Source organism: Bos taurus, chromosome 8 (assembly GCF_002263795.3).
Source record: "Bos taurus isolate L1 Dominette 01449 registration number 42190680 breed Hereford chromosome 8, ARS-UCD2.0, whole genome shotgun sequence".
Classification (NCBI taxonomy): Eukaryota; Metazoa; Chordata; class Mammalia; order Artiodactyla; family Bovidae; genus Bos; species Bos taurus.
In genome coordinates, this window is record NC_037335.1 from 15,235,115 (window position 1) to 15,249,092 (window position 13,978).

At 35.6% G+C, this 13,978-nt stretch overlaps 1 protein-coding gene and 1 non-coding gene across 11 annotated transcripts in view; both read left to right on the forward strand.

The window, feature by feature from the left end:
• The window catches only part of LINGO2 (leucine rich repeat and Ig domain containing 2), a 1,453,939-nt gene that overhangs the window by 387,423 nt on the left and 1,052,538 nt on the right, over positions 1 to 13,978 (forward strand). The window lies entirely within an intron of this gene.
• On the forward strand, positions 4,148 to 4,228 carry MIR876 (microRNA mir-876). The gene has a single exon (NR_031220.1). It is a non-coding gene; the product is annotated as a microRNA mir-876 (primary transcript).

Here is a 13,978-nt window from a genome sequence, read left to right on the forward strand (position 1 = left end):
ACCATCCACATGCAGTGTTATTCCTTAGTGACTTTTCTGTGAACACGTTATTATTTTCTACAGCAGGCACTTTTTTTAAATACCTCATTTGCACTTTTATTTTAAATATTTAGGGGAAAGAGAAAGAGTTTTTGAGAGAAAGGAGATAAATCCCCCAACCAACAGGAGGATTATATTTACTGTGCCTGCATTTTTAATTTGCTGTTCTATTTTTGTTGTGTATTATTTTGCTCGCTATATTATTTCCATTCTTTTTAGCTTTCATCACCAGGAAAGGATGCAAGTTTCTTTCCGAGCTATGCTTCCCACTCCATTTACCAGCGGGAAGTGTCATATTAATGGTATGATATACTCCTTAACTGCAGATCCTCTGTCAGTTCTGCAGCTCTTTCACTTCCTATCAGCAGAAGTAGTTATTTTAAATAGAGTTGATATTATGGTCTGCATAGTGAAGTTAGCCCTACCTTTCCTTCAGTTTCTTTTCTTTCCATTTCTTGCTTGTGTGGTTTGAAAACTGTGAATTATAAGACTCTGAAAATCAGGATGAATCTAGGAAGTAAACTATTGTACAGACTAATTTCTGTTTAGACTTTTGACTTGGAACTAGGGGACTCGCTTTAAGACACCTAGCTGGCATTTGCCCTCTGATAAATCCATCAACCAGTTGAAGTCCAATTAAAAGGAATGCTCAGTTCAGTCACTCAGTTGTGTCCGACTCTTTGTGACCGCATGAACCGCAGCATGCCAGGCCTCCCTGACTATCACCAACTCCTGGAGTTTACTCAAATTCATGTCCATCGAGTTGGAGATGCCATCCAGCCATCTCATCCTCTGTTGTCCCCTTCTCCTCCTGCCCCCAATCCCTCCCAGCATCAGGGTATTTTCCAAAAGTCAACTCTTCGCATGAGGTGGCCAAAGTATTGGAGTTTCAGCCTCAGTATCAGTCCTTCCAATGAACACCCAGGACTGATCTCCTTTAGGATGGACTGGTTGGATCTCCTTGCAGTCCAAGGGACTCTCAAGAGTCTTCTCCAACACCACAGTTCAAAAGCATCAATTCTTCAGCACTCACTTTTTTTCACAGTCCAACTCTCACATCCATACATGACCACTGGAAAAACCATAGCCTTGACTAGAGTCAGTTACCTCAAAATTTCCTCCAGGTGTTAAGAGTAAAGAGTATGAAGCTAGTCATATGAATTTATACTAATGTTAGTGACTTGTCTCACAAACAACTATTAGGATTTGTTTATTATCAGTACACAGAAATATCCATCAACTTCATTGCATGAAACATGCTATATTGTGTAAGTTCAGTTCAGTTCTGTTGCTCAGTCATGTCCAACTCCTTGTGGCCCCATGGACTGCAGCACGCCAGGCTTCCCTGTCCATCACCAACCCCTGGAACTTACTCAAACTCATGTCCGTCTAGTCGGTGATGCCATCCAACTGTCTCATCCTGTCATCCCCTTCTCCAGCCAAATCCATACCACTCTTCCCCCTCTGCCTTGGATGACTTGAATATTTGCTTCACTCCTCTCTGCAAACTTAGTACCTTGGCGATATTCCTTTCATAACATTTTCCCAAATGTTTTATGATGCAGTTCCTAACTGCAAATGTGAAGTCCCTTTGTATGCTTACTCCATGGTACCCTGAATCCCTTGGCTTATGGACTTTTATTTCTCCTCAACATTTAAGCATTGGATGAATAACTGGTGCATTGTGACTATTGAAGAAAATTTTGAAAGTGTCACAGGGGTTCTGAATAACCTTACAAAAAAAACAGCAAACACTGTGGTATGCTCATTCATTGAGAAACAATGTACTTCACCTATTTTTGAAGTCAAATAGTGCAATAGTTGGGAAAAATGATGTTTTCTAATTAATCAGTGGGCCAGAAAACTACTTCATCCAGAACATTTCATTCTCAGAACGTATCAGTTATCCTCTTACATAAAATTGAGAGCCTATTTGAAAGAAAAATGTAGAAGAATTCTTTTTTAAGTAGCTGAATGCAATTTAAAGAGGGGCATGCTTCAAGTTTTCTTGCATTCAAATTTGAAAGTAAAGCAAAGCAAAGTGTCCAGTTAGTATATACTGCCAGGTAAGGTGAACATACTTGTCTTATTTAGAGAAAGAAAGGCAACAAGAGGGATGACAGATTGTTAAATCCATCCTAAATTATTTCTCTAACATTATTTGATCATCTGGTTTCACATTACAAGTGGGGTGGTTATTGACAGTCGTTTAGACCTCTGCAATTAGTGGTTTGTTTCCAAACCCATATTAATCTCTGAGTATATCTCCTCAACCTAACCGGTAGGATTGAACAACAAAAAGAAAATTGGCCTGATGCTTTGAGGGGCTTTACTGGGCCAGTTTGGGACTGAGTATGATTTTTTTTTTAATTTTATTTTATTTTTAAACTTTACATAATTGTATTAGTTTTGCCAAATATCTTTAAAATTTGGAGAGCTTTTCCACAACTGCTCTTTTATCCTGTCCTTATTTCATTAAGGCTGTCTCATTCCACTGTAGTTCTCTTCTGATTCAACTGTCCATTCTTCTCACCATATACTGATGCTCACTTGTTTCACGGAACTTCTAAGTATAGTGCAGACTTCTCATATCAGCTATTGCATATACATGAGATATTCCATCTGTCGCATATCATGGGTAAATTTTCTCTTCCACCTAGACTAGATTATCCCACCCTTCTCACTGCTAACCTCTGGTACTCCTCCAGTTCCCTTTTACCTGTACTTCCTCAGAGAAGCTGTCTGTAACCCTCTTTCAGCTGGATTAAGTGGCCAATCCATGTGGTCTCTGTTAATCCTATGTGGAACTTTCTCATTGCACACATAAACTCTTATTTCAGCTGTTTGTTTTCTTCTCTGTGTTCCTGGAAGGCTGGGACTATGTTGAGTTTGCTTTTATAGTCCCAGACTCTCACCAGAACTGTATCGGGCATGTGATTGGTATATAATAAATATCTTTGAGTATATAATTATTTTTACAATTTTTCTTTGCATTTAATTACTTTCCATTGTTCAATATTTGGTAAGTTTGACCTAGTTGTTGTATGTGGGGCCTGGAGGAGATGAGTAGGGGAGAGCTAAGCAGTGACCAGTGCTGACAGTGATAAACTGCTTGGGACTGTACATGCGTAAGTGTCTCTGTAACATAAACTTGATTCATATTACCATTTGATGGTGAACTTTGAAAAATGTTGACATTTTCATAGCTGTGTATTACCTGACTGATACTATTTCTTGGGCCAGTGAGATTTATAGATACTTTTATTTTCATTAATTATAATTGAAATCTTTGTTTCTTCCTGTTTTTAAAAAATACATATTATCATTGGGCCAATCATAGATAAAGGGTAGTTGATTTTAGTGATTTTACTAAAAATAGTAATTCTATTGAATAGTTTCTCCATTTTTTATTGATGTAGTTTTATTCTAGAGTTGGATCTAATGTGTATAACATAGCATTTGGTTTTCTAAACATTCCTGATTTTCAATAAGTCACATGAAAATATGTTCATTTGAACATTTTTAATATGTGTATTATTATTATACTTAGAAGAACACAGCTAAATTCACTTAATGACTTTTATAAAATATAAGATTGTGTGATGATAAACTGTGAAGCCAAGTAACTAAGGATATTTTTAGAGCAAGCTATCCCAATAGCAACACTTATATACTGCAACATGTAAGAATCACATATACTTTTATTATTTATTTTACTCCCTATTTCTGCAAGTATATTAATAACCATGCATTTTATTTCTATGAGTAGATCTATTTATCTTTCTGCATAGTGTCATGCTAGTTGTTGCATTAGAAATTCTTTTAAATGAAAATTAGTTGTTATATGATATAGAAGGTATACATTTTTTTAAGCTGTTTATTTAAATGATTGATGTTTCTTATATTTCTCTAAATAAAAAAGGATGATGCAAAACTGGGCATACACTTCAACTGATTGTGAATATTACTCTATAAAGCTCATCTGTTATACTTCTATTTTAATGTCTTCTTAAAGGGTGTAAAAGTAGTTGAAACTGCTCCCCCAGTTGTTGGTGGTATACAGGTGCTGTTTTTATTGGTTCATAGGTACCAAGCTGTACCCAAACTGTGAAGTGCTGTGGATTTCTTTGTGAATCACCATATCTAAGCTAATGTGGTGGTGGTTTACAAAGTAATTCATAGTGCTTCACAGGTGCTTCTGCAGTTGATCTACATCTCGAAGCCTAGGATCCCTTTACTGAGCCATTGAGAACAAGCTACTTTGTATTACAAGACTTACAAGGTCAAGAGATCCCTGGTAAATGTGCTGTAGAATCCTTCCATTTGGTACTTTGAGTTAATTATTATCAAAGTTGTGTCAAATGCACCAGAAATTTGATTTCTTTACCTAAGTATACATATTTTACATGGCTGGTAAATCTTATCTCTTCTTTTACTTTTCTGAAAAGTAATTTTATAATACTTCTTCATTAAGGAACATAATACATCAGAAAGAAATTCATTAAATGGATATTTCCACCCGAATAGTAAACATGCCATTTGAAATTTGAAGATTTTAATTTTTATTATCATACATACTCATGTAGAATTACTCTACATAAAGTCTATATCGAATCAATGAATTAATTAAATATTTTAACTGCTAAGTGGTCAAGGGCTTATAAGAATCCTTGCTATGCGATATTTCTGTAAGTAACCAAGATTTCATTTCATTCACACCAGGAAAACATTGTTGGTGTAGGCCAAGAAACAACCTTAATGTGTCAAATTGTATATTATGAAGGAGCATTTTAAATTAGGTATATTTTGGACACACATTTCCATTTACCTTTGTGGGACCAGTTTTCTTTGTTCCCATTTTATGATTCAAAAGATTGAGTTACCTTCCCAAGGTCACAAAAGCCTATTTTCTTGCTGACATGTATTATTAAAACAAAGAACTTTGTGGTCATTTAAGTCACTAGAATTACTTAGGCTGATTGATTCATGAACCATTAATGAAACATTGGATGATTAACTGTTTTACTAATTGATTTAGATTCCAAATAGTTCTGTCGACCTTACCACATCCTTTTTATTTACAGGGCTAGAACTTAAGACTTAGCTCAGCTCAATGGTATGACCACAAGTCTTTCATAACTGAATACTTTTGGTCTTTTACTTCTTAAGTGGCATGTTTGTGCACCAAAATGGCAGTGGTAAAGGTTTCTGAAATTACTTATGAATCTTCATTTGATATATCTTTTGTATTCATTATGACTTCATTTTTGTCTTATGTTTGATTCTTTAGAAGTGGGTTGTGAATATGTCTCATAAAGTTGGGTGACTTAAAATAAATTATTGCACTAAGTCATTAAGTCCTTTTTTTCTGATAGGTAAAAAAATCAATATATTATTTTAAATTGATATGTAATCAAAATGGTGAATGTCATATATGTGGCATATGATGATTTTGACATTGAAATATATCTTATACAAACATGATTAGAGATTCTTCACACAAAAACACCTTGCTGTTCTAAATTAATTTAAAAATATGATACAAATGTATTATCCTAATTGACTAGTCTTTAATTTATCAGTAGTTTTAATTATCATGCCTTCTCTGAAAAATATATATTGTTTCTCTTAAGTCTCTGTGTTCATAAATAAGCTCCTCAGTGCTCTAGGATTCCCTGTGTTTTCATTGTAAGCTCCATTGCTGGTGTTTGTGGATGGGTTTGAAAAGCAACTGAAAAGATAGATTTCTGAGATACCATTGACCTAGAACCCTCTGATTTTTCTATTGTATTTAAGAGATCTACTTGAAAATTTTTCTTTGAGCTAATGATGCCATTTTTAATGAGAATACTTACAACTGCTGATTTATAAATTTAGAAGAAATTTACAGCATTTTTTCTTGAGAGCATTTTTAATTTATCAGAGATAAAATTAGGTTTATTCTCACATCTTATAAGTGAATATTCACTTTTATCTTGTATCACCATTCTATATTTAAGCCTAGCATTGCTAACTCTTCATTTTTAAGATAAATACACAAAGGTTTACAAACAATATATTAATTTGGGGTACAATTTTCAGTAGAACACGTGTTCAAAATGGATTTACACTTTCTTTCTAGGGCCAAAGGCAGCATTAAGCCCTCCTAACTTTTGTGAAACCTATATGAGAATATATATTGGAAAGTGAACGTGTTAGAGTTCTTCAGAGAAACAGAGCCAATAAGATGTGTGTGTGTGTGTGTGTGTGTGTGTGTGTGTACACATAGAGAGGGAGAGATACTTATCTTAAGGAATTGGCTCACATGATTGTGAAGGTGTGACAAGTCTAAAATATGACGGGGTAGATGAATAGACAGGAGACTCAGGAGAGAGTTGCAGTCTGAGTCTAGGACTCACTCAAATTCTGCTGCCAGAATTTCTTCTTATTCTGGGGTGGTCAGTCTTTGTTCTATTAAGGCCTTCCTTCAGCTGATTGGGTGAGACCCACCTACATTATGGAGGGTAGTCTGCTGTATTCTTAGCCCATTGATCTAAGTGTTATTCTGATCCAAAAACACCTTCAAAACAAAACAAAACAAAAACACCTTCACAGAAACGTCCAGAATAATGTTTGACCAAACAGCAAGTCATGCAGGTACAGCCAGTGAGAACATTCGTTGTTGATTTTTTTTTTTCAATGAATCAAAATTTTATTTGTGAGGTAATGATTTGATGTTATTTCTAAGATTTTCTTAATGATTTAGTACATACAGCTCTGTATATGTGGACTTACATATATTTATATTTCATTTTATTTAGTGGAAGTTAAGTTAGTTGTAGATATTCCTTTGGTTAATTTTCCAGAAAAAAAATATATTCTTCATCTGAAAGAATAGCAGAAATAATTACAACCTAAACATGTCTCATTAAATGTTTACTTTCATTTTATGGAAGTCAAACTTTTAAAATAAATTCATAAGCTTTAAAAACTTAAGTTTAAACACTAGTTTAAAAAACTTATGATTACTATCAAAATATAAATTTAAAAAGCTTTTCTTCTTTATCTTTTTCATTTTTATAGAATTCTTATTCTATGTATTCTTTTGTGAACTTACAGGACCAGATGTACTATGGATACTAAATAAATATTTGCAGAGTGAATGAATGAAGTTTGAGTATTATAATCTTTAAAAATAAATTTGAGCAATGGTGAAAAAATTGTTTATGATTATTAGCTTCATCTCTGATCCTAGCTTTTATCTCTTAATGCATCTTCCAAACTCATGGCAAAACTTCCACAGAAGTAAGTGATCACTTCATCTAAAAATTAATGAAATGATGAAAACCACTTTTTTTTTTCAGTTGATAAGTTGTGTCTGACTCTTTGTGACCCCATGAACTGCAGCATGCCAGACTCCTGTGTCTTCCACTATTTCCTGGAGTTTGTTCAAATTCATGTCCATTGAGTTGGTGATGCTCTCTAACCATCTCATTGTCTACTGCCCCATTCTCCTTTTGCCTTCAATTTTTTGCAACATCAGGGTCTTTTCCAGTGAGTCAGCTGTTCACATCAGGTGGTCTAAGTATTGAAGTTCCAGCTTCAGCATCAGTCCTTCCAAGGAATATTCATTGTTGATTTCCTTTAGGATTGACTGGTTTGATCTCCTTGCTGTCCAGGGGACTCTCAAAAGTTTTCTCCAGCACCACAATTGAAAAACATCAATTCTTCAGTGCTCAGCCTTCTTTATTGTCCAACTCTCACATACATGCATGAGCCAAAGAAAACAAAAAGAAACCACAGTAGGGTAAATGGGTATCATATTAAATGTGAGTGAAATACATAGAAGAAAAGAAGGATTTAGCCTGTTAGGAATCTGAGTTTTAAAAAGTTCTAGTTCATTTGGATGCATACTTTGGAAAGTACTTCAGCTGAATTACTCAAATTCTGAAGATATTAGCTATGTACTAATTAGCAGTTAGTAGAATATCAACCTTTTATTTTCATGTGGGTATACTTAAGTGGTGTAACTGAGCACCGCTGTAATCAGTGTCCTAATTTTGTCTCCTTGAGAGACTGTACTTTTATAGCCTGTTCCCCCAAATAATAATTAGAGGAGTAAATTAAATCTCTGCAGTTCTGCTTTAGAAAATAAGGTGGTGAACTATATGCAGAGAGAAGAATTGGGAAAAGTAAACAACCTTAGGCTCTTAAAAATAGCTCTTCTTAGAGAAGCAAATAAGATTTATAGGGATCTCATTCAATCAGTAAATTGACATTATTGCCCTGTTTTACAGATGAAGGAATAAGGGTGCCCTAACTTGTAAATCTCTGTCCTTTCTATCATATGACACACTACCTATGTGCAAAATTTACATCCTGGAGGCCTTACAGCTTATGAGGAGAAATTTCAGATTAATAAGGAAAAAACTCACAAAAGCTACATTTGGAAAAGATTTCTTTTTGTCCCTAGTACTTAAGTTATAATAATTTCATCAGATTCCCATTTTTATTCATTTTTTCTGTGAGGATATTCTCTTCTTTGTTGTGATACTTTGACTGGTATGTTACAAAATATTTATATCCTGATTTTGGAAAAGTCTTCTCTAAGCAGATACTTTTTGTCTACCAGAGGTCTCCTCGGTAAGCAGGTGGATATTTTCATGTGAATTAAATGTGTGAACCCAAGGTAATCATTATCCTGATCAGAACCAATCAGCTTTCCATATAAACAGGTGACCCAAAATCAGCATTTCAGAGTCTGTGATGTAGGACTGCATGGAACCCTTTGGTTACTAGCAGGTGAACATACCAGGTATGAAGAGCTGACTGGGTAGACAGAAAAATACAGAGAATACATGAATATAATAGTTATAATGTAGCAAACTCATTTATCAGACAATGGAGAGATTAGAGCTATAGTCCTTCATTGGGGGTTGGGAGAACAAATGAAAACTGCAGGGTAGTAGCCTTATGTAATTTGAGAAAACGTCTCAGATGATTTTTACACGTTCATCTGCCTGAGAACCACTGACCTAAAATTTCCTAAGGTCAAAAATCATACAAACTCTTGGAAAAGAATAGAGAAGATAACCATAAAATCAGTATGAAGTAACATAAAGGTGGAGGAGGGAAATCTTTACAACTCAGAATCAAAAGCATCTTCTCTTCCTAAGGCAAGGTTACCATGGAAACACCAGGGCCTGAGAGCCTGGGGCACAAGCTTGGAGCTCAGGTCTGAATGGAAACAGTGTGTTAAAGAGAGCATATTAACTATTTGACAGTGCCTATCTAGAGCTAGGAATTCAGAGGGCAAGTAAGTGAAATATCTAGAACAATGCTGTCCAATAGAAATATAATGTAAGCTGCATAGGGAAGTTAACCTTTTCTAGTTTTCAAATAGGTTAAAATTAATTTGAAACATTAAATAGAATCCCATGAATCAAATTTAATAATATATTTAATAATATATTTTATTTAACTCACTACAGAATAATTTCAACAAGTAATCATGTAAGAATTATTAATGGGATATTTTACATTCTTTATTTGTGGTATTAAGTCTTCAGAATTTGAGATATAATTCACACTTACAGCACATCTTAGTTTGAAAGAAAATGAAAGTGATAGTCACTTAGTCACTCAGTCATGTCCAACTCTGCAACCCTGTGGATTATAGTACACCAGGCTCCTCTGTCCATGGGATTCTGCAGGCAAGAATACTGGAATGAGTTGCCATTTCCTTCTCCAGGGGAGCTTCCCAACACAGGGATTGAAGGCAGCTTCTTCACAGTCTGAGACACCAGGGAATCAATATGTCAAGTGCTCAGAGAGTCACCATGTAGCTAGTAACTATGGCATTGCATAGTTCGGATATAGAGGACAAATGCGAATGTGAGTTGAAATTCTCACATGCCTAGCTAAGTCTGTCTTGTCAGTTTTCCTAAGCATAGCACAGCGAGCTCAGCTCAGTGCTCTGTGATGATCTAAGTGGGCAGGATGGGTGTGGAGTGAGACGGAGGCTCAAGAGGAAGGGGGTATATGTATACATATAGCTGATTCATGTTGTTGTACAGCAGAAACTAACACAACATTGTAAAGCAATTTTTCTGCAATAAAAAAAGAGGAATGCACATACAAAATTTTAAAATGACAACAAAAATTAAAACAGCAGTGGGAAAAAAAAAAGAACCTGGCAGATTATAGTAGTTAGAAAGATGTGTTCTCAAATCAAACTGCCTAGATTTGAGGCCTGTTCCTACCACTCAGTAGCTGTGTGTGTCCTTTGTCTGCTCACATATCCTCAGTGTTCTGCTGTTTTCTCACCTGTAAAATAGAAAAATAACAATTTCCTCATAAGGTTTTTATGAACATTACATAGGCTACAGCAAGGGCTTCAGTAGCACATAACAAGAGCTCAAAAATTACTGGTCCTGATTCTTTTGGTGGTTGTAACCTGGCTTTTGAATGTCAGAATTAATCAAGATTCAGTTCTAGGCTCCGTTGATTTTTTTCAAGTTTCTCTGGGAAATTCTTTCAGTGACAAGGGCTCCAGTTCCTACTTCCATGACAGTAATACACAGATTTTAATCTTAGGCTTAGACTTCTCTTTTGCAAATCCAAGTATCTAATAAAATCCTGGACAGATCTCCTTAGATGACTTAAAGTGAAAGTTGCTCTGTCGTGTCTGACTCTTTGCAACCTCATGGATATACAGTCCATGGAATTCTCCAGGCCAGAATACTGGAGTGGGTAGCCGTTCCCTTCTCCAAGGGATCTTCCCAAGCCAGGGATCGAACCCAGGTCTCCCGCATTGCAAGCAGATTCTTTACCAGGTGAGCCACTAGGGAAGCCCAAGAATACTGAAGTGAGTAGCTTATTCCTTCTCCAGGGGATCTACCTGACCCAGGAATCAAACCGGGGTCTCCTGCATTGCAGGCGAATTCTTCACCAGCTTAGCTACAAGGGAAGCCCTTAAAGTTATCTCTAAATCAACATATTGATACTGGAGTGCAGAATCACCTCCACTGAATTCTGCCCTTCATCCAAATAAACAAACCAAAAGAGAGATCTTTTTCTTTCTGACAACTAATAACTGTACAGATGTATAAGCTGAAAATTTAGAGATAACCCTTGATCCACTCTCCCTCTTCTCCCATCACCAAAAACCTATTATCAAATAATCTCCTGTAAGTTTCTTAAATCCATTTTCATCTTCACTGTATTTTTACCATCACCAGTTTACCCAGGGTAACATCATCCTGTGGATTATTGCAATAGCCTCCCAAGTGCTCTAACTTTATCTGTTTTACTTAAGGTGTCAATCTGATTATTTTATTCCCCTCCTTAAAAAGCTCCAGTAATTCCCCACGTGTTCCAGAGTTAATGACCGAGATCTTTTATGTGACCTAAAATTTACCACTGCCTGCCTCCAGCCTTTCCCTGGGCGCTAGTCACAGTGATTTAGTTTCAGTTCTTATGCTGCTTCTTGTCTCAGTCCCAGGATGTTGGCAGAAGTGAATCCATCTATTCAGAATCCTCTACTCTCACCTGCTCTTCTAGTAAATCCCTGCTCATCCTTTACTCATCAGTATAGTAAGCCCTCTCTGATATCTAGTCTCACAGCATACACAGCACCATTCTAGTTTGTAATGTCTTTATTTATCAAGTTATTGATTAATATTAGCTTCCCCTACTCGACTGTAAGTTTCATGATCGAAGGGCTCATTATTTAATTATATCATCATTATTTGCAATGAGAAATATAGTTCCTGCCACAAAGAGGGTGCTCAGTATATATTCTGGAAAGGAGATCAGAAACCAGAAAATGTTAGAGGTAAAGCACAAAATCTTCATAGAAATCAAACCACTTTTCTTATTACAACAAAATTCTTTTCCCCTCAAGAGTGCCGGACTGTTGCTATTACTGTTATGCTTCCCATTCATTGAAACAATTAAAATTGGTTCCATCCCCCAAACCTAGCAGAAGATTGCTAGGCTGCTTCACAATTCTTGGTCTGTCTCCAAATAACCGTCTTATAAATTTGCTCCCCCCAGTTTCCTTGTTTCCATCCTGATCAAAACCCAAAAGAGAATGCTTTGTTTATTTATATTGAACTGACGTAAAGTTCACTTACGATATTATTAGTTTCAGGTGTACAACATCTGTGATTTGATTTTTTTATACATCACATACCATACAAAGTTATAACTATATTCCCTGAACTGTATGTTAGATTTTTGTGACCTTTTAGTTAATAACGGGTAATTTGTAACTCTCAATCCCCTCCGTCTATTTCATGAATACCCCCTCTAGAAATCCCTCCCCCCTGGAACAAACCTGGAAATCACTGGTTTGTTCTCTGTTCTGTGAGTCTGTTTCTGTTTTATTTGTTGTGTATTTTGCTTTTTAGATTTCACATGTAAGTGAAAACATACATATTTGTCTTTCTCTGACTTGTTTCACTAAGCATAATGTCATCTAGGTCTATTATTATTGTCTCAAATGGTGAGATTTCTTTTTTTTATGGCCAAATAATATTCTTTTGTGCATATATATATATATATATATATATACACACACTACATCTATTTATCCTTGCACTATGGACACTGAGGTTGCTTTCTTATCTTGGTTATTGTAAATAGTTTCAGTGAACATCGAGGTGCATATATCTTTTAGAATTGGTGTTTTTGTTTTCTTCAGATCCATACCCAGGTGTGGAATTTCTGGATAATAGTTCTATTTTTAATTTTTTGAAGGACTTTTGTACTGTTTTCCACAGTGGCTGTACCAATTTACATTTCCACCAACAGTGCAGGATGGTTCCCTTTTGTCTACATCCTTTCCAGCGCTTGTTATTTCTTATTTGTTTGTTTGTTTTATGATATCCATTCTGACAGGTATAAGGTGATATCCCATTGTGGTTTTGATCTTTTCTTGTACCTGTTAGCCACCTGTATGTCTTCTTTGGAAAAAAAATGCTATGCAGGTCTTCTACCCGTTTTTATTTTTTATTTTTTCCTAGATATTCAGTTTCATGAGTTCTTTATGTATTTTGGATGTTAGAAAGAGGTACTTTAACTCTGCCTCTGTCTAGGATTCTCCTGTGCAGTCCAGCTAGAAAGCCAGAATATTGCCCTAGGCAAATATAGTCAGAGATTGGAGGAAGGAACCAAAGTGGTTGATACCTAAGGTGTGAGAGCAAACCAGCATTGCCTTAACCAGTCTGGGACTTGGGATCCAGTCAATGGTGTGTGGGACAGGAAGTGACCGACACAGCTGCAGATAGCCAGGGTAAAATCAACTGCTGAATGTTTTCTTCTCATGAAAAAATAAAAAGTTAAAGGGATTACTTGTATGTGCATGTCTGGGACACCAATCTTGTTACATTTTCTGTGGCATATATATGAATCATAAACTTTCCAGCAGTGAGAGGAAAGATTTAAATAACTAAAATACTTGAAAATGAACAGCATGCAGGCTGTGTATATATATATATATATATATATATATATATATATATATATAAAAATACCTACCTGATCATTAATTGTTCATATAAGGTAAATTTAGGATATCTACATTTTATGAATATGAGACCCAGATATATTGGTGATAAAAGCAAAATGTACATAATATAAACACATGGCTTCTATTTAAGGTTGCATTTCTCTGCTGCCACTTTTCATTACAACAGCTTTCCAACACAGTATTAAGGATAGCTGTTTTCCGAAACCCATTTGCCTGTCTTTTACTCCTATCGTGAAGAGTGATTTCCACTGTGCTTTTGCATTGCTAGTTTTCTGCTTCCTATTCACTTCCTTGGAGGATTTCAAATAGGCTGCATAAGATCAATCAGGCGACTTTTAAAAATTGCCTTGGAAAACGCAGTGATAGTCAAGTGCACCAACTAAATAGCTGCCGTTTACCAATCTTGGAAGGGAATTCAAGACTATA